Source organism: Prunus mume, linkage group LG3 (assembly GCF_029339155.1).
Source record: "Prunus mume cultivar Tortuosa linkage group LG3, ASM2933915v1, whole genome shotgun sequence".
NCBI classification, from domain to species: Eukaryota; Viridiplantae; Streptophyta; class Magnoliopsida; order Rosales; family Rosaceae; genus Prunus; species Prunus mume.
Window position 1 is genome coordinate 12900199 of NC_142700.1, and position 19356 is coordinate 12919554.

General features: G+C 35.9%; 1 pseudogene; it reads left to right on the forward strand.

Moving 5' to 3' along the window:
• The window catches only part of LOC148918776 (uncharacterized), an 83573-nt pseudogene that overhangs the window by 49303 nt on the left and 14914 nt on the right, over nucleotides 1-19356 (forward strand).

Sequence of the window (19356 nt, forward strand, 5' to 3'; positions counted from 1 at the left end):
TGAACAAAATGTACTCACCACCTACCCCTCAATTGGTGGGAACAGTTTTTTCACTAACGCCCTCAACTATGTAAATAACTACATTTAAAAAGCAGGCAAACAGATAATAAAATAAACAAACAGGAATTCTCATGTTATTTCACCAAAAACAAATAGTTTCACCTCTGAGCAACAATAAATTGCAGAAATTGTAAATTGAAATAAAGTTATGCTCCTGTATTCAATGAAAGAGAGCAAACTTACATTTGAATCTGCAGTGAAGTTGAAATACTGGAATAAGATTCCCAGGACCAAGAAAACAATTCCAACAATAGTACCCAATGACTCAGGCCTGCAAAACACAAATGGAACACTAACTATAAAAGATAAGTTGGGGGTATGAAACATCATACTAATATAACAGACTATTTATATTATGGAAAAGCAAAAAGAGGATCTTCTCCGGTGCACACTTCATAATATTTGGATTTTGCATTTTCTAAAACAAACCTTCTAAAATGGAAATCCAAATTTTGGGAATGGACCCAAGCTAATTGAGTACACCAAAACAAAGATAAAACCGAAAAGAAAATACAACAAGTAGTGAACAAAACAAAACAACCTAAGACGCGTCATCAAATGGGTCAGGAACGGCATCCGAGGTAGGCCCAGCACAAGTGGAAAATCCAACAGGTGAGGTGAAGCCCGTAAATCCAAGGATGGGCCCAGTGTTGGCAATAGACGATGCAACATTAGCGCCAGGGACAACGGTCCTAACTGACCCACCGGATCGGTTGAAGCGCAAAGGAAAAATAAGAGAAATTTGCATGGGGTCCATCTGGGACTGGCTGGAGTGAGAAAAATCCAAAAGCAATGCGGGATCGGGTGAGGTGCAAAAATCCAAAATAAAGAGAAAGGGTTCGCGCATGGGATTGGTTGTCCGTACTTGGATATTTCACATGGGGTTAAAAGTCCAAAGTTGAAACTTGAAAAGTAAGCAACGTGCATAAAAATTCATACTTGGATATTTCACGTGTAGGATATGAAAGCAACATGCATGGGTTGGTAATGATCCAATAGGAATTATATTTTTGGGTTTGACCAGCAAGCCCAAGAAAGAAAACAACTGGTTTATTTGGGCTCAGCCATGAGCCCACCACAACATCATGCGTTCAATTAGAAGAAATCTTATTCCAAAGTCCCACTTAACTCACTTCCCTCCCACGAGAGAAGTGTGAAGTGGAGGATGGGATGCACAAGGCTAGGGAAGTGGGGCTAAACCCAAGAACTCGAAGCGCTATAAAAACCCAGCTAGACCTCCAAAAGGTACGAGAAATTCAATTGAACACTCAGAGTCCGCTGCATAAACACTGACCTGAGTGTCAGAGTGACTTTTGCAGGTACTCACCCCATTTTCATCGTTCGTCCTTGGGAACACAATCCGGAGTTCTTTTTCAACCGAGGAAGCGTGCGGACTTCACCAAGAACCTGTGGAGGTATTTCTTCTTGAAAGCTGTGGAGGTATATCTTCTTGAAAGAAATCCTGCTCCAACAGAACCTGGTTGCCTTTTCATTTGAATATGATTACACTTTCAGAGTCAATGAAGACATTCAGAATTTCATTTTGGAGTGGAGGAGCTTGTGCTAGGGGCATATTTGTGTATGGGAGCATGAGTTATATCCCGCACAAAAATGATAAGAACTACTCTATCACTTTTCTGTTAATATAGTAGTATCTCTATGATAACATATGTTACCAATATGAAGTAGCTGCAAAACTATTCGCTTAGCTCAAAGGGAAGGGAAATTGCTCCAGTTGTGAATGATCGGATGAAGCAGCCATTGCACCACTCAAGATATAAGAAATAAAATTCAAGAGTTATTAATAGCCTTTCGGTCTTTGGCAATTTATGAAGAGGTTGTACTTGAGCTACTACAAAAAGTGACAAAGACAACCAGAAAAAAACGTCGGTCTAAGGGAAAACCGTCGTTGTTTTTTAAAAGACGACGGTTCTATAAAACCACCATGTAATAACACCTTAGACACCTAAAAAATGGAGATTCCAATGGTTGTTCCTAAAAAACCACGCACCTAATTAAAAAACCGACGTCTTATTGAAATAGGATTTCCGCATAGTAAAATCTAAGTCAACAAAGAACGACATAAGTTATGAATAGACCGACGTAGAAAGTAAAGACGATGATGTCAAAAAAAGCCGCCGTTTTTACTGAGAAATTAACACAACCAAGTTTTCGTATAAGGCGCCGTATAATTACAAATAAATCCACGGCGGTATAATACAAAATACCGCCGTATTAAATTAATGTACAACTACGGCAAAGATAAATATATCGACGTCTTTCTCATATAGTTCTACGACGGTATCTTTAACTCTCACCACGTTGGGGGTAACGACTTATTATAAAATTTAATGTCGTATTTATTCACTTTATACGTCATACCTTATATTTAAACCGTCGTCTTAATAAGAATTTTTTTTAACAATTTATTTCTTGGATTTTGTTATCCTACGTCGGTAGATCAACTTAACGACAAGAATTGAAATAACCATGACGGTTTATATAGAAAACTGCCGACATAATCAGATTTTTCTGAGATCCCAAGGGTTACGAAATCTTACTAGATGGAACTCTATTTCTCATCATAATCTTACCAGAAAGACAATATTTTAGAGGTTAATGATGCATATGTATTTGTGTCTTTGAGATACACAATCGCACATACGTATTAACATCCAAAAAATTGCCTCTGAAATTTGACGACGGCAGTCTCAAATTTGCAATCAGAGAGACAATTTTTTGGAAGTTGATGATGTGTGTGCGTTTGTGTATCTACACAAACGCACACACACAACAACATCCAAACAATTGCATTCTAAAATTTCATGACGGCAGCCACAGATTTGTAATCAGATAGACAATTTTTTGAAAATTGGTGATGTGTGTATGTTTGCGAATTAGACACACAAAACATACACACACACCAACATCCAAACAATTGCCTCCTAAGAGGTGAGGTGAGACAGAGAAAAGAGCAAGAAGAAGTTGAAACCTAAAACTGAAAGAACTCGTGAAAAAAAAACTGTATTTATAATTAAAAAATCAAATTCATGTCGGTTAAATTACACCTAACGACGTTTAACAAAACGAATCCACGTCGCAAAACAAATATATTGCGTCATCTTAGTGAAAAAAGAGGACAGTAGAACAAAAAACCGTTGTTGTTTTTATATTCGTATTTGATTTAAATCAGTCACCCAAACAAGAAACTTTACAAATTCTAGAACATTAATTTCCATCATTTTAAATTTCCTCGGGAAAAAAAACTCTATTTATAATGCACTGTAATTGAAAACTAAAACTGAAAGAACTCGGGAAAAAAAACTCTATTTATAATTAAAAAATAAAATCCACATTGATTATATTACACTTAACGACGTTTAACAAAAATAATCTACGTCGGTAATTATAAACCTACCGCCATCTTACTTTAATATACTACGACGACAAAAAAGACGACCAAAAAAGACGACGGTATAACAAAAAACCGTCGTTGTTTCAATTTTAATAGTTTGGTCTGTTCTCTTTCTGCATGACTTGGATAGTTCAAAGCATTGACAATGTCTTTACAAATTCGATTGCTTAGGCTTTAGAGGCCATCTGAAGCCATTTATATTCTTTATCGCATTCTTGAAAACCCATCTTTTTCTTCTGAAGCTCTACGGATAAAGGAACAGGCTATCACAAATCTGACGGATCTTCTTAGCCAAGAAAATCGAGTAGAGGATCAGGCACATCTGATCTTCAGATTTCCCTTTGCAAAGAAATGGTGTAGTGGACCCGTGCTGAGAAACGAACTTTCCTTCGACAGAGTGGAGGCCAGCTTGCATCTCTTTGATGGAAAGCAAGGAGTATTCAGAAGCACTAAGTCTTCTATTAGGCCTGATCACTGAAGTGAGAAGGCTAGATGACAAGCTTCTTCTTGTGGACATAGATTTGTTAGAGAGTAAACTCCATTTCTCTTTGAGAAAGACATCCAAATTATTGTCTTTGAGATGTGAGAGAGAGTGTCTGTGAGAGAGGAAGAACTTGGAAACCTAAATGAAAACTGAAACGAAGAAAGCGACAAATTTATACAATAAATTTTTAAAACCCACTGCAGTCCTTACACACAAACTGCCGTTTAATTGTAAAATCAACGTTGGTTATTATTTAATATACGTCGTATATTATAAAACCCACGCCAGTATATTACAAAAAAAAAACCTGTTAAATCCTTGTACCATGACGCGATACATTAATTTACCGACTTTTATTTTGAAGTTTGCTACGACGGTACCTACAACACTACTGTCGTATTTATTTACCACGTCCTAAGTTCAAATTATCGTCGTAGTTTTTTATTTATACGTCATCGTTCTCTATAAACCGCCGTCTTATTTTTATGAAACGGTTTGTGTATATATTCAACTTTTCGTCTACCTGACTTACACATGCAATCGTTTCCAAACCCGATAAAAATTTCAATCTCTGAAAGAAAACTTTTCGTCTTTTTTCCTTGTTAGAGAACCGTTAGTGTATCTAATCGTCTTCTCTCGTCTTCGTCTTCATCTCTGAACTTAAACACCAAACTCGAGAGGAAGCTTTCATTGCATGCGAAAGGTAAGCTTTCATTTCTCACTATTTTTATTGCTGTTTTGCATGCTCATACGGTTTTTGTTTTGAAAATCTTTTTATCTTTTTACCTTTTTTGTTTTAATTCTTTCCAAGTTTGATAAAATATACAGACAAAGAGGGAAAGTTTCCAACTTTGAACACAGCTTTAATTCTATTTACATGGTTAAATATGTAGACCACGATGGTTCGTCAGTTGTCCTAGCGTCGTCTGAAAATTGATCTAAGTTGTTTTTAAATTGACCGTCATTTTTTTATTTGCTTGTTTGATTACAGGTTTGATTTCTCTGAACCATGGTTTTTGTTTTTCCTAATTTGATAAAATACAAAGAAAAAGAAAGTAGGGTTTGGGATCTTATATAGACGACGGTATCTTATTATTCACGTCGTGTGAATGTTAATACCACGACATTATATTAAGATACCGTCGTCTATATAAGATTCCAAAACCTTCTTTCTTTGTCTTTGTATTTTATCAAATTAGGAAAAACAAAAACCATGGTTTAGAGAAATCAAACCTGCGATCAAACATTCACAGACAAAGAAAGAAGGGTTTGGAATCTTATATAGACGACGGTATCTTATTATCACGTCGTGTGAATGTTAATACCACGACGTTATATTAATATTAACGTCATTTGAATTTAAATATCATGACGGAGTGTAAATATTGCCTTAATAAGTTCTTATTACGTCTTCTTTTATATTGCTTCGTCATTGTTTAAGTATCATCGTTTTAAACATTTATAACGTCTGATGTTATGTTATTGCGTCGTGTAAAATCTTATCATACGTCATGTTTTATGAATAACCGTCGTTTGTGTTCTTAATTTTTTCCTGAAATATTTTCACTTGCAGGTTTGATTTGTCTCAGAACCATGGTTTCTCAAGACCAAAGTAAGGACTCTGGCTCAAAAAAAAAAATGAAGGTAAGGAGCTTGGAATGGTAACTCCTCAAGACAAGTCCTTGAAGAAGATGAAGTTTGTTTCATTTGCTGAGACAGAACTAGCCCGCACGACAACAATTTCTGAGGATTCAAGTTAGGTCAAGGTATGAGCACAATGCCTCGTGTTGTGAAGAGAAAATTTCAGAAAATCAAGCCAGTTGTTGAGTATAATAAAAGGGGAAAGGATGTGGCCATGCACATACTGAGATGCAGTCCTACATTGGTGTGTTGGCACGCTCCAGAGTCCCACTTGTGGACAAGAAATGGGCTGAAATCCCCAAGGATATAAAGGAGCAGATTTGGGAAGTCGTTGACATGGCTTTTGTGGTAGGTCAAGGGGGCAAGAACCCAGTGTTATCTTCTGCTGCCAAGAAATGGAAGGATTTCAAGTATACACTAACGAGGCATTATATCCTTCTATACATCAAGGAGAGGGAGAAATTAAGTCAACCCCCTGAACTATATAAATTCCTAGAGAAAGCAGAATGGGATGCCTTTTAGCTTCAAGGTTATCCCAAGAATTTGTGTCTGTGCATTCTCAACATTCAAAGATTAGGGAGAAACTTGAGTACAATCATCAATTGTCTCAAAAAGGATATGCTGGTTTGGAGGATCAATTGGAGGAAACCATGCCTGGGGTAGAAATTGATCGATCTACCTCATAGAAGAAAGCTAGACAAGACAAAGATGGTAACATCCCTAATCCAAAGGCGGCAGAGAAAGTAAAATTAATTGTAAGCCTACTTACTCTGTTTTAAATTTTTATTAAACTCTGTATTGCCCTGATAATTCTTATTATGTCTAATGTTATATTTTGCGTCGTGTGAATGATATTACTACGTCGACATGTTTTAAAAAACGTCATTACATGTCTGAATTTGGAATCACTACTTGTTGGCTGCGCAAATCTCACGGCCTGGTGCTCCGGTCGAGGGGATGTGCTTTAACACGTGGCATCCTACTTTTGGATACAAGCGGTTGTGCACGGCGTGTCAAGACGGCCACCGTAAGGCCGAGATGGTGATGAGGTTTGGGTAGAAGATGGTTAAATGATGCGCTGTTTGCGCTCGACTCTAATCAAACGATTGTAGCCGAGAGAGGAACCGATCTCAATGATCGTGTTCACGGCCCGAGCTACAATGCCGCTTTGTGGTGGAGTTGGTGGCGGGTTTTAGGCGATGCTCCAGTGCGTTGCTCGAGAGCGACGGTATTATGATATATAGGGTGAATGAGATGATAACAGAGATGGTGCTCCGGCGCCTTCAAAATCAAGGGTCGTATGATATATTGATGAATGAATTTTCCTTACAATCTACCGCTACTCCTAGGAAAGCAAATAAATGTATTGAAAGTGCATTACAGGAAAATATAATTTGCTCCGTGGGAGGCTTTTGGTTTGGTGTTTGAACCCTTTGAATGTAGTCTTGAGCTTAGTATTTATAGGGGGAGTCCTGGAGGGACAATCAAGGCTGAAAAGACTCAAGTGGTGGACCCCGATCGGGGCAAGTGGGTAGTCAAATCGGCATTTGGGATCGTGAAGCATGGTGGTGTGACCCCTATAAATCCCGGTAAATCTCGGCCACCGCCTTGATCGTGGGTTCTGCCCTCTTAGTCGTGGGAACGCATTTAATGCCCTGGTTTGGTGGTTGGTGATTTGACCTCAAATTGTAAGATTACTTGTGAGAATGTTTGCGCCTAACCACTCTGATTTCCATCACCAAATCCTGACTTCACTACTTCTTCTTCCCTCGCATTAAATACTTCTTGCGACTAGTGGGTTTGCTGCGATAGTCAGAGGCATTACTTCATTAAATGGGGCGTGAGACCCTGAGGCCACGTGGCGATTTAACCACGATCTTCGGCCGTGTCTTTACGACTTCGCTCGTAATACCGCGGTCGCGAGGCCGAGAGGATTTTGCCTTTACAGCTTTTGTTTTGTTTCCAGGAATGCGAAATGCCTAACGAAATGGTAGGTGCTAGGGCCGAGAGGAAGTCCCTTCAGTCAGTTTATGACCGTGATTTATTAGGCACAAACACTACTCTGTTTTTGTAATTATAACATAAGACGTCGGTGTTTTATTTATTGCGTCTTTTGAATGATATTACTATGTCGAGATGTTTTAAAGATGTCATTACAGGTCTGAATTTGGAATCGCTACTCTGTTTTTTGTAATTATAGCATAAGACGTCGGTGGTTTATTTATTGCGTCGTTTGAAACAACTAACCACGTCGTTCTTTAAGTAACGTCGTGATAAATATATGATAGCGTCGATTTCTATGTTATTGCGTCGTGTGAAATTATATAATACGTCGTTTGTTTATAAATAACCGTCATGTGTTTTCTTGTGCTAACTTTTTTATATATCTTTGTATTAGGATGAATTGCAAAAAAAAGTCTCTGAAGGCGGTCTCAATGTATCTGGCAAGTAATGATGTGTTGACCTTGGCTTTGGGTCCCGAGCATCCAAGGAGAGTAAGAGGGGTAGGTGCTAGGATTTCCCCTAGGCAATACTTCAATTTACCTAGACAACAGAAGGTAAAGTTTGCCGATCAATTAAAGGAAAATGTAAGAATTTTCCTTCAAGAACAGACTAAGAAGATGGAAGCTAGATCAAGGGAAGAGACTTTAAGGATGGAGGCTAGAACCAAGCAATTGGTAGAGGCTGAGAGGGAACATTTACTGAGTCAGCTTTCCCAACAAATCCCCAATTTTGATCCAAGCATGCTTAAACCGAAACTAGCCCCTGTCAAAACTAAGGTCTAGAGCAAAGCCCCAAAAATCCAATGTCTGACAAAGCAAGCTGCTCTGGGGATGTGAGATCCCTAAATTTTGAGGATGATATTGCTAAAAATGGGGAAAAGCAGGAAGAAATGGTAACATATCTGAACTCTGAATTCTCTATTTTTTTTTAAAAAAAAAGCAATTAGACGTCGTTATTATGAATCAAACCATCGTTTGAAATGCATACCACGACGATTTTATTAATAAACCGTCGTTTGGATTTCAATACCACGTCGTATTTAGTTTACTTGTTTTACACGCCATTGGACGTCGTTATTTTTTAAAACTTTTGTGGTGATTTAGACGACGGTTTTAGTCCTTACCGACGTAATATATAAATCCCCACGACATTTATTATTTACCATCCTTTAATAATTTTAAGACGTCCATAATTTTTACATACCGTCTTATTTTATGCCTTACCGCGACATTTTGATTTAATTTTTTTACTTTCTGTACAATCTGTCTTATATATATATTTCTTTATTACTAAAAACAGAAATCTGGGGATTTAGAAAATCAAGATGAAGAGAAGAAAGAAGAAAAAAAAGATGAAGAGAAGAAAGAAGAAAAACAAGATTAAGAGAAGAAAGAGAAAAAAGAAGATGAAGAAAAGCATGATGAAAAGGTATATTCTCATAACTTTGCCTTTTTTATCTGTTTTTCAAATTTCTGACGTCGATAGTTTCTTTAAACCGTCGTTTGTTTTCAACTTAGACGTCGGAATTTGTTTCCTATGACGTAATAAATTATTCAACATGACGGTGTTTTGTTACCGTCGTTTAAATTATTATCAGACGACGTTGTTTTCTTTAAACCGTCGTGTTTATTGAATTACCACGTCATTTTATTTTGCTTTATTTCTTTAAACAGGGTATTGAAGTAGTTGATTATTCAAAGGTGGAGGTGCCATCTTCCTTACAATCCCTTTGTCGTTATGTGGAAACCACACTAAAACCTCAGGAGAAGATCATGACCTTTACAATTGAGAATGAGGTGTTTGGTGCAGATCGCAGTACCTTCATCTTTCCTGAAGATATTACACAGTTAGCAGGCATGGAAGAAATTGGGGCTACTGTGCTTGCAGTATATATGAGGTTTGTCCTTATCAAATATTTATTTCACACTCAAATTTGTGTTGAAAAAAAAAAAATCATTATAGCATAAGACATCGGTGGTTTATTTATTGTGTCGTTTGAAACTACTAACCACGTCGTTAGTTATGTACGGTCGTGATAAATTAATGATAACGCCGATTTCTATTTCATTGGGTCGTGTGAAATTGTATAATAAGTCATTTGTTTATAAATAACCGTCGTGTGTTTTTTTGTGCTTACTTTTTTATATATCTTTGTTTTATATATTTAGATGCTTATATGATCATTTGAAAGAAGCAAATATGTTCAACATGGTTGGCTTTATCGACCCTGCTCAAGTTAGTGCCAACGCTGGGTCACTAATCGATGATCACGATTGGTAGCCACCAACTTCGTAAGACAGATGGTGAACAGATTTTCATGATGCCTTACAATCCAGGGTTAGTCTCCTTAACAGGATTTTGTTTGTATGATGCACTGCGTATAAAATTGTTTAACTAATTTTGTGCCGTTTGAAACATCTAACCACGTCGGTTCTTTATTTATTGAGTCGTTTGAAACCTGTAACCACGTCGTTAATTAATTACTGTCGTGATAAATTTATAATGACATCGATTGCTATGTTATTTCGTCGTGTGAAACTATATAATACGTCGTTTTTATAAATAACCGTCGTGTGTTTTCTTGTGCTGACTTTTTTATATATCTTTGTTTTATATTAATTTTGTGCAGCCGTCATTGGGTCTTGCTGATTGTGAGAGCAAAGAAGGAAACCATCTATTTTCTGGATCATCTGCACGAAAATCGTGTGGTTAATGAGGAGGCCAAAAACATGGTGAACAGTGCTATAAAAATTTATAATTCCTACATAGGCGCATAAGGTCAGTAAAGCACCCATTTGGAAAACTCGCCAGGCACACCAAAGCAACCCAGCAGTGTCGAATGCGGGTATTATGTCATGCACTTCATGAGAGACATCATCATGGATCTTTCCCTGGAGTTTGAGAAGACGGTAAGAGGAAAATTTTCAGATACATTTTATGTGATTTTTTGTATTATCAACGACGGTCCTTTAAAATTATCGTCGTTGCATCGATATACTACGTCGGTTATGAAAATAGCGTCGTCTGTGATTGAATTTCCTTTTATTTATAAAGCTTAATAATCATTGTTTATGGATTGCAGTTTGCCAAGGGAAAAGAGTAAGCGTCATACCCCTAAGCAGCCATTGATGAAGTCAGGAATGAATGGGCAGAGTTTGTTCGCCTTCATGTGGACTAGAGGATTTTTAGAACACTTGATATTTTTATATAATGTATAAATTTTGTCTATAATATATAATGTACAAATTTTGTCTATAATATACATCCTTTTTTTCTCTGAAAATTTGTTGAGGTTTTCTTAATTTAAAAAAAAAACAAATTATGCGTAACCGACGTGTAATAACTTTCCAATGACATAATTATGTCAAAAACCGTATGTCAAAAACCGTCGTCTTCTGGTGTTGGAAACAACGTCATCGTTGAAACAAATCCGACGTAAAAAGATATTTAGACGACCGATATGATGTGGTAATTAAATTACACGGCGATACCTTTTTTGTTTAAGTCGTGATATACCGTTTGTATGTCGATGGGACGGCGTTTTAGTGAAAATTTCGCCATGGTTTCGCTTTTAAACGACGTCCTTTCAACAAGTAAGTCGTTTATTATATTTACAACGTCGTTACTTTCTTAAAGTGGACGTGGTTTGTTGTGTTTATAGGAATATTTTATTCTATTTCATTCAAAATATTCATAATAAATTTAAAATAGATCAAAAAATGCAACGTCAACTCCTATGAAGTCATTGATATATTTTCTTCCCCTTAAACCTTAAAAAAATTCAGTTTGAGTAATACAAATTTAAATGACCACCCAAAAATAAATTGTTTTGATGAGTCATAACATCACTTATAGTTTGATGGTTTAGGGTTTAGGGTTTAGGATTGTTATTTATTAGGGTTCAGGATTAAAGGATAATTTTTGGGGTTTACAGTTTATGTTTGTTATATATTAGGCTGTAAAACCATAAACCCTTTTATAAAATTATACTTTAAAAATATATAATTTAGGGTTTAGGGTTTAGGGTTTAGGGTATTACTTTTTAACAACTGTGATTGAGTCGTGGAATTTTGAGTTTACGTTGGATGGTGAAACATCCGCCATGGTTTCTCTTTTAAACGACGTCCTTTTTACAAGTGAGTCGTTTATTATGATTTACAACGTCTTTAATTTCTTAACCCCGACGTGGTTTGTTGTTGATCTAAGAATATTTTATTATTTTTAATTCAAAATATTCAAAATAAATTTAAAATAAATCCAAAAAATGAAACGTCAACTTCTATGAAGTCATTGATATATTTTCTTCCCTCTAAACCTTAAAAAAATTCAGTTTGAGTATTACAAATTTAAAATGACCACCCGAAAATAAATTGTTTTGATGAGTCATAACATCACTTATAGTTTGATGGTTTAGGGTTTAGGGTTTAGAATTGTTATTTATTAGGGTTTAGGATTAAAGGATAATTTTTGGGGTTTCCGGTTTATATTTGTTATATATTAGGCTGTAAAACCATAAACCCTTTTATAAAATTATAGTTTAGTAATATTTAATTTAGGGTTTAGGGTATTATTTTTTAACGACGGTATTTATGTTTTTAGTCGATGTTTATTTTTTTGACGACGGTGTTTATGTTCCTTTAAAATGACGTTGTACACGAATAACAACGTCATCAATTTTAAAAAAAACGTAAAAGGTTATTCAAACGACGCTATTGGTTCAACAAACGATGTGGTTTCTTTAAAATAAACGGTGTTAAGTTCAGTGTTTGAGTCGTGGAATAATGCATTTACGTTTGGTAAAACTTTCGCCATAGTTTCTCTTAGTTTTGACGACTGCTATTTGATTTTGCGTCGTACATAGTTTTACCACGACGTCTTTAATGTAATAAGCGTCATGTTTAAAGTGACATTTTAACAACAGTTGTTTTTTCCGTCGATGTTTTAAAGAGCGCGCTTTCCAAAAAAAATTCGCGCGACCTAAAATTTTCAGATTTCGCTCTAAGTCTTATACTTATAACCCTAAACCCTAAAATTTTCAGATTTCACGCAACATAAAATTTCGCTCTCTCACTTAATCTCTAATTCAAAGTTGGGCTGTCCAGGCTCCGTCAAATCCAAGTAGGCCATAATTTGTGAGCTTTGCCAACCTGTAAGTACAAACCCTTATCTTCCCCTTGTAAATTCATTGAATGATATTAGGTTGTTTTGTTAAAAGGTTTTAGATATATGTTTTGCAATCTTTTAATAATGTTGTTGGAGGTTTGGGTTCATGGATTTTATGTTTAATGTTTTCATGATCACTCTCTATTATGTTGAATAGGGAATGGATTTAATTTTGTCGGATCTTTTAATCACTCTCTGTTATGTTGAATCGGGAATGGATTTATTGTTTTCATGCTTAGTATATGTTGGTTTCATGCTTGGTTTCATGCTTAATACCCAACATAAAAATTAATGTATATGTTGTGTTCTTAATAGGGTTTTGGGTTCTTGAAAATAAACTGGGATATCGACGCATTTTTAGGCATACAACCACAGTTTTTTCATAAACCGTCGTCTGTATTACTTATACATGACGGTGTTCTTTAACTACTGTCATGGTTATAATTAGACGACGTTTATTGAAAAACCGTCGTCTATATATATGTCCAATACGTCTATTTTTGTTTAAAAACCGTCGTCTGTGTAGTATATTACTTGCTATTAAAACTTTATATAATTTGCTATAGTGATGGTCATTGCTTGTCTTTTAACTTTATTATAGATAATAGGGTATACTGTCGGAGATTGATAAGTCATGGATGCACTCGGATAGAAGATCGAAGGCATATGAGTTAAGGGTGGAAGCATTTTTGAACTTTTCTGAGAAAATCTTCTAACTACAACACATATCCGTTGTCCATGTGTTAAATGTGTTAATTTGAAATTGTTTGGGGTTGGAATTATAAGGGATCACTTATACTTTAATGGAGTTGACCAAAGCTATAAGAATTGGACATTTCACGGAGAACCTTGGGAAGCAACTACTAATGCTAGTAGAAATGTTGAAGAAGATGATGAACATAGTAGGTACAGTTTTGTGTCCGAAGAAATAGAGATGGATGATAATGATTTTGGTGATTTTGGATCCGATCCTTATGAGTTTGCCAATGTGATTAGGGATGGAGATCAACCATTGTACCCTGGTTGTAGAAAGTACACGAAGTTATCAGGATTAGTGAAGTTGTATAATTTGAAGGCAAAACATGGAATGAGTGATGTCTGTTTTACAAAATTATTGATACTTCAAGGCGATTTGCTTACAGAAGGAAATACAATACCGGCCTCTATGTATGAGGCGAAAAAGACTTTGTGCGCATTAGGGCTGAGTTATGAGAAAATGCACGCATGCCCCAATGATTGCATCTTGTATCGGAAGGATTATGAAGATTCAACTAATTGTCCTACTTGTGGTATCTCAAGGTGGAAGGAAGGCAAAGATTCAATCTTGAAAGAGGGTGTGCCAGCGAAGGTGGTGTGGTATTTTCCTCCAATTCCAAGGTTTAAAAGGATGTTTCGATCACATAAGACAGCTAAGAGTTTGACTTGGCATGCTGCTAGAAAGTCAATTGACGGTTAGATGTCTCATCCAGCGGATTCCCCGTCTTGGAAACTTCTTGATGATAAATGGCTCGAGTTTAGTAATAAGCCGAGAAACTTGAGATTGGCTCTTTCATCTGATGGATTCAATCCCCACAGTTCTCTAAGTAGCAGATATAGTTGCTGACCAATTATCTTAGTTACATATAATCTCCCTCCATGGATGTGCATGAAACGAAAGTTCATGATGTTGACCTTATTGATTTCTGGTCCTAAACAACCCGAAAATGATATAGACGTCTACTTGGAACCTTTGATTGATGATTTAAAATCTTTGTGGGATAGGATTAGAGGAGAGTATGATGCACATAATAAAGAATACTTTACACTTAGAGCTGCATTAATGTGGACAATTAATGATTTCCCCGCCTATGGAAACTTATCTGGTTGTGTTGTTAAATGATATAAAGCTTGTCCAATATGCGGCGATGATACACCTAGTCAAAGGTTGAAAAATGGCCACAAAATTTGTTACATTGGGCATAGAAAATGGTTACCAATCAATCATCCATATAGGAGGCAACGTGCAGCTTTTAATGGGAAATCTGAATATGACACGCCTCCCAAGCCATTAACCGGAGAAGAAGTGCTGCATATGGTTGAAGATGGTGACAGAGTTTTTGGAAGAAGAAATCAATATTCTTTGATCTCGAGTATTAGAAATACCTTCCTGTGAGGCATGTCCTAGATGTTATGCACATTGAGAAGAATGTTTGCGATAGTATCATTGGTACATTGCTGGAGATCCCTGGAAAAAATAAAGATGGGATTGCTGCTCGATTAGATTTATTGAACATGGGGGTCAAAACTGATTTGCAACCCGAGTATGGAGAAAGACGTACTCATTTGCCTCCCGGGCCTTGGAATTTGTCAAGAGCAGAGAAGAGAGAGGTTTGCAATTCTTTCTATGGTATGAAGGTCCATGAAGGTTATTCTTCAAATATAAAAAATCTTGTATCTTTACAAGATTCAAGACTTCTTAGCCTTAAATCACATGATTGTCATACCTTAATGCAACAATTGCTCCCTGTGGCAATTCGTTCTGTTTTGGAGAAGCCTGCAAGGTATGCAATAACTCGTTTATGCTTTTTCTTCAATGCTATATGTGCATAGACTGTTGATGTTTCCAAGCTAGATAAGTTGGAAGAAGATGTAGTAGTTACTTTGTGTTTGCTTGAGAAGTACTTTCCCCCTTCATTCTTTGTTATCATGGTTTATCTAGTAGTACATCTTGTTAGAGAAGTTCATCTATGTGGGCCAGTATATTTTAGATAGATGTATCCATTTGAAAGATATATGAAAGTGCTAAAGGGGTATGTTCAGAATCGTACTGCCTCAAGGTTGCATTGCTTGAGCGGTATATAGTCAAGAAGTGAGAGTTTTGTACCGAGCATTTATCTGATGTTAGTACAGTTGGAGTGCCTTCAAGCCAAAAGATGGGAGTTTCAAAGCCATTATCAGGTTGCACAGTGAGCACAGTTGATCGGGACCTGTTGAACCAAGCACATCTATATATCTTGGAGAATGGAGGAAGTCCTACCTTATATCGAGTACGTATGAGTTTTATTCTTTAAGTTTCCATTTTAAATTATTTTTTAGGTTTATCTTATATGTTTGGGACCGTAATGCTTGAATTTTTCGTGTCATGTAGGCAACATATGATCCACATCAAGACCGTTTATCCAAAATTTAAAAAGAGAACAAAGTGGCTTCAGGATAAGCACAATAGCACTTTCATTCAATGGCTACACTTCAAGGTATATGTTATTGAATAACATATTGGACTTTTAATTTTCTTCTTTCTATGTTAGATTAAATTAAGATATGATTAATTTGCAGGTTCAAAGTGAACTTAATGAGGAAGACAATCATGGCGTATTAGAAAATTTAAGATGGCTAGCAGCTAGTCCAAACATGGCAGTGCCATCATATAGGAGCTATCTTATTAAAGGTATTAAATTTAACATCAAGGCACAAGATGATGCGCAGACAACTCAAAATAATGGAGTTTATTTACTTGCACATACCATGCAACTTGCTATTGTCAAGGATAAAAACCCGATTCTCTCAAATATGGGTTTCTATGGTGTCATTCAAGAAATTTGGAACCTTGACTACCAAAAGTTTACAACCCCAATATTTAGGTGTGATTGGATAGATAGTACTTCTGGTCTTGTAGCACTACTACAAAAAGTGAAAAAGACGACCAGAAAAACACGACGGTCTAAGTGAAAACCGTCGTTGTTTTTTAAAAGACGACGGTTTTATAAAACCGCCGTGTAATAACACATTAGACAACTAAAAAATGGAGTTTCAAATGGCTGTTCATAAAACACGACGTACTTAATTTAAAAACCGACGTCTTATTGAAATAGGATTTTCAAGAGGTAAAATCAAGCCAACAAATAACGGCGGAAGTTATGAACCGATCGACGTAGAAAGTAAAGACGACGGTTTCAAAAAAAGCCGTCGTTTTTACCCGGAAATTAACACGACCAAGTTTTCGTATAAGGCGCCGTATAATTACAAATAAATCCACGGCGGTAAAATACAAAATACCGCCGTATTAAATTAATGTACAACTACGGCAAAGGTAAATATAACGACGCCTTTCTCCTATTTCTACGATTTACATCTTTAATTCTTACCAAGTTGGGGTTTTCATATAACGACATATTATATAATTTAACGTCGTATTTGTCCACTTTATACGTCATACATTATATTTAAACCGTCGTCTGAATAAGAATTGTTTTTAACAATTTATTTCTTGGATTTTGTTATCCTACGTCGGTAGATCTACTTAACGACAAGAATTGAAATAACCACGACGGTTTATATAGAAAACCGCCGACATAATCAGATTATTCTGAGATCACAAGGGTTAGGAAATCTTACAAGATGGAACTCTGTTGCTCATCATCATCTTACCAGAAGACAATATTTTAGAGGTTAATGATGTATGTGTATTTGTGTCTTTGAGATACACAAACGCACATACACATTAACATCCAAAAAATTGCATCTGAAATTTGACGACGGCAGCCTCAGATTTGCAATCGAGAGACAATTTTTTGAAGTGAATGATGCGTGTGCGTTTGTGTATCTACACAAACGCACACACACATTCACATCCAAACAATTGCCTCCTAAAACTTCACGACGGCAGCCACAGATTTGCAATCAGCGAGACAATTTATTGAAAATTGGTGATTTGCAATCAGCCTCCCAAGAGATGAGGTGAGACAGAGAAAGGGGCAAGAAGAAGTTGAAACCCTAATCGAATACTAAAACTGAAAGAACCCGTGGAAAAAAACCCTATTTATAATTAAAAAACCAAATCCACGTCGGTTATATTACACATACCGACGTTTAACAAAAATAATCCTCGTCGGTAACAAATACATTACGTCGTTTTCTTCTTACTTAAGACGACAATAAACAACGACGGTATAACAAAAACAGTCGTTGTTTTATATTTTTATTTGATTTAAATCAGTCACCTAGAAAAGAAACTTTATAAATTCTAGAACATTAATTTCCTCGGGAAAAAACTATATGTATAAGGCAATCTGTTTTTGAAAAATAAACTATAAGAAAAAGGAGAAAAAATTATATTTATAATAAAAATAAAATCCACGTCGGTTATATTACACATAACGACGTGTAAAAACGAATCCACATCGTGAAAAAAATAATACGTCGTTTTAGTTTAGTGTTATCCACGTCGGTATATTACAATAAAACGACGTATATTATGAAAATAAACGTCGTAACTTTAAAATAACCGTCGTGTTAAATATTTCTACCATGACGCGAGATATTGAGTTATCGACTTTTATTTAGGAGTTTACTACGGCGGTACCTACAACACTACTGTCGTATTATGTACCACGTCATAAGTTCAAATTAACGTCGTAGTTTGTCTATTAATACGTCGTCGTTATATGTAAACCGCCATCTTATTACTATGAAACGGTTTGTATACATATACAACTTTTCGTCTACCTGACTTACACATGCACTCGTTTCCAAACCCGAGAAAAATTTCAATCTCCCGAGAAAACTTTTCGCCTTTTTCCTTGTCGAGTATCTCATCGTCTTCCTCTTGTCTTCGTCGCCCTCTGAACTTAAACACCAAAATCCGAGAGAAAGCTTTCATTGCACGCAAAAGGTAAGCTTTCATTTCTCACTATTTTTGTTGCTATTTTGCATGCTCATACTGTTTTTGTTTTGAAAATCTTTTTACCTTTTTTCTGGCGAAAATCATTTTTACTCTTTCAAGTTTGATAAAATACACAGAAAGAGAGGGAAAGTTTCAACTTTGAACACAACTAATTCAACTAAATAAGACGACGGTAGCTTTGTATTTGCGTGGTTAAATATGTAGACCACGACGGTTCGTCAGTCGTCCTAGCGTCGTCTTAAAATTGATCTAAGTTGTTTTTAAACAGACGGTCAAATTTTTATTTGCTTGTTTAGTTGCAGGTTTGATTTCTCTGAACCATGGTTTTCGTTTTTCCTAATTTGATAAAATACAGAGAGAAAGAAAGTAGGGTTTGGTATCTTATATAGACGACGGTATCTTATTATTGACGCCGTGTGAATGTTCATACCACGACGTTGTTTTAAGATACCGTCGTCTATAAAAAGATGCCAAAGCTTTTTTTCTTTGTATTTTATCAAATTAGGAAAACCAAAAACCATGTTTCAGAGAAATAAACCTGCAATCAAACATTCACAGAGAAAGAAAAATGTTTTTGGTTTCTTATAAATACGACGGTAGGTTATTATTCACGTCGTGTGAATATCCATAACACGACGGTATATTAATATTTACGTCGTGTTAATATGAATATCACGACGTCGTAGAATATCGACGTAATAAGTTCTTATTACGTCTTATTTAATATTGTTTCACGTTGTTTAAACATTTGTATTGTTTCTTCTTTAAACATTTATTACGTCTGATGTTATGTTATGACGCGTGTAAAATCTTATCATACGTCGTAGTGTATAAATAACCGTCGTGTGTGTTCTAATTTTTCCCGAAATATTTTCACTTGCAGTGTTTGTTTATTCTGAACCATGGTTTCTCAAGACCAAAGTAAGT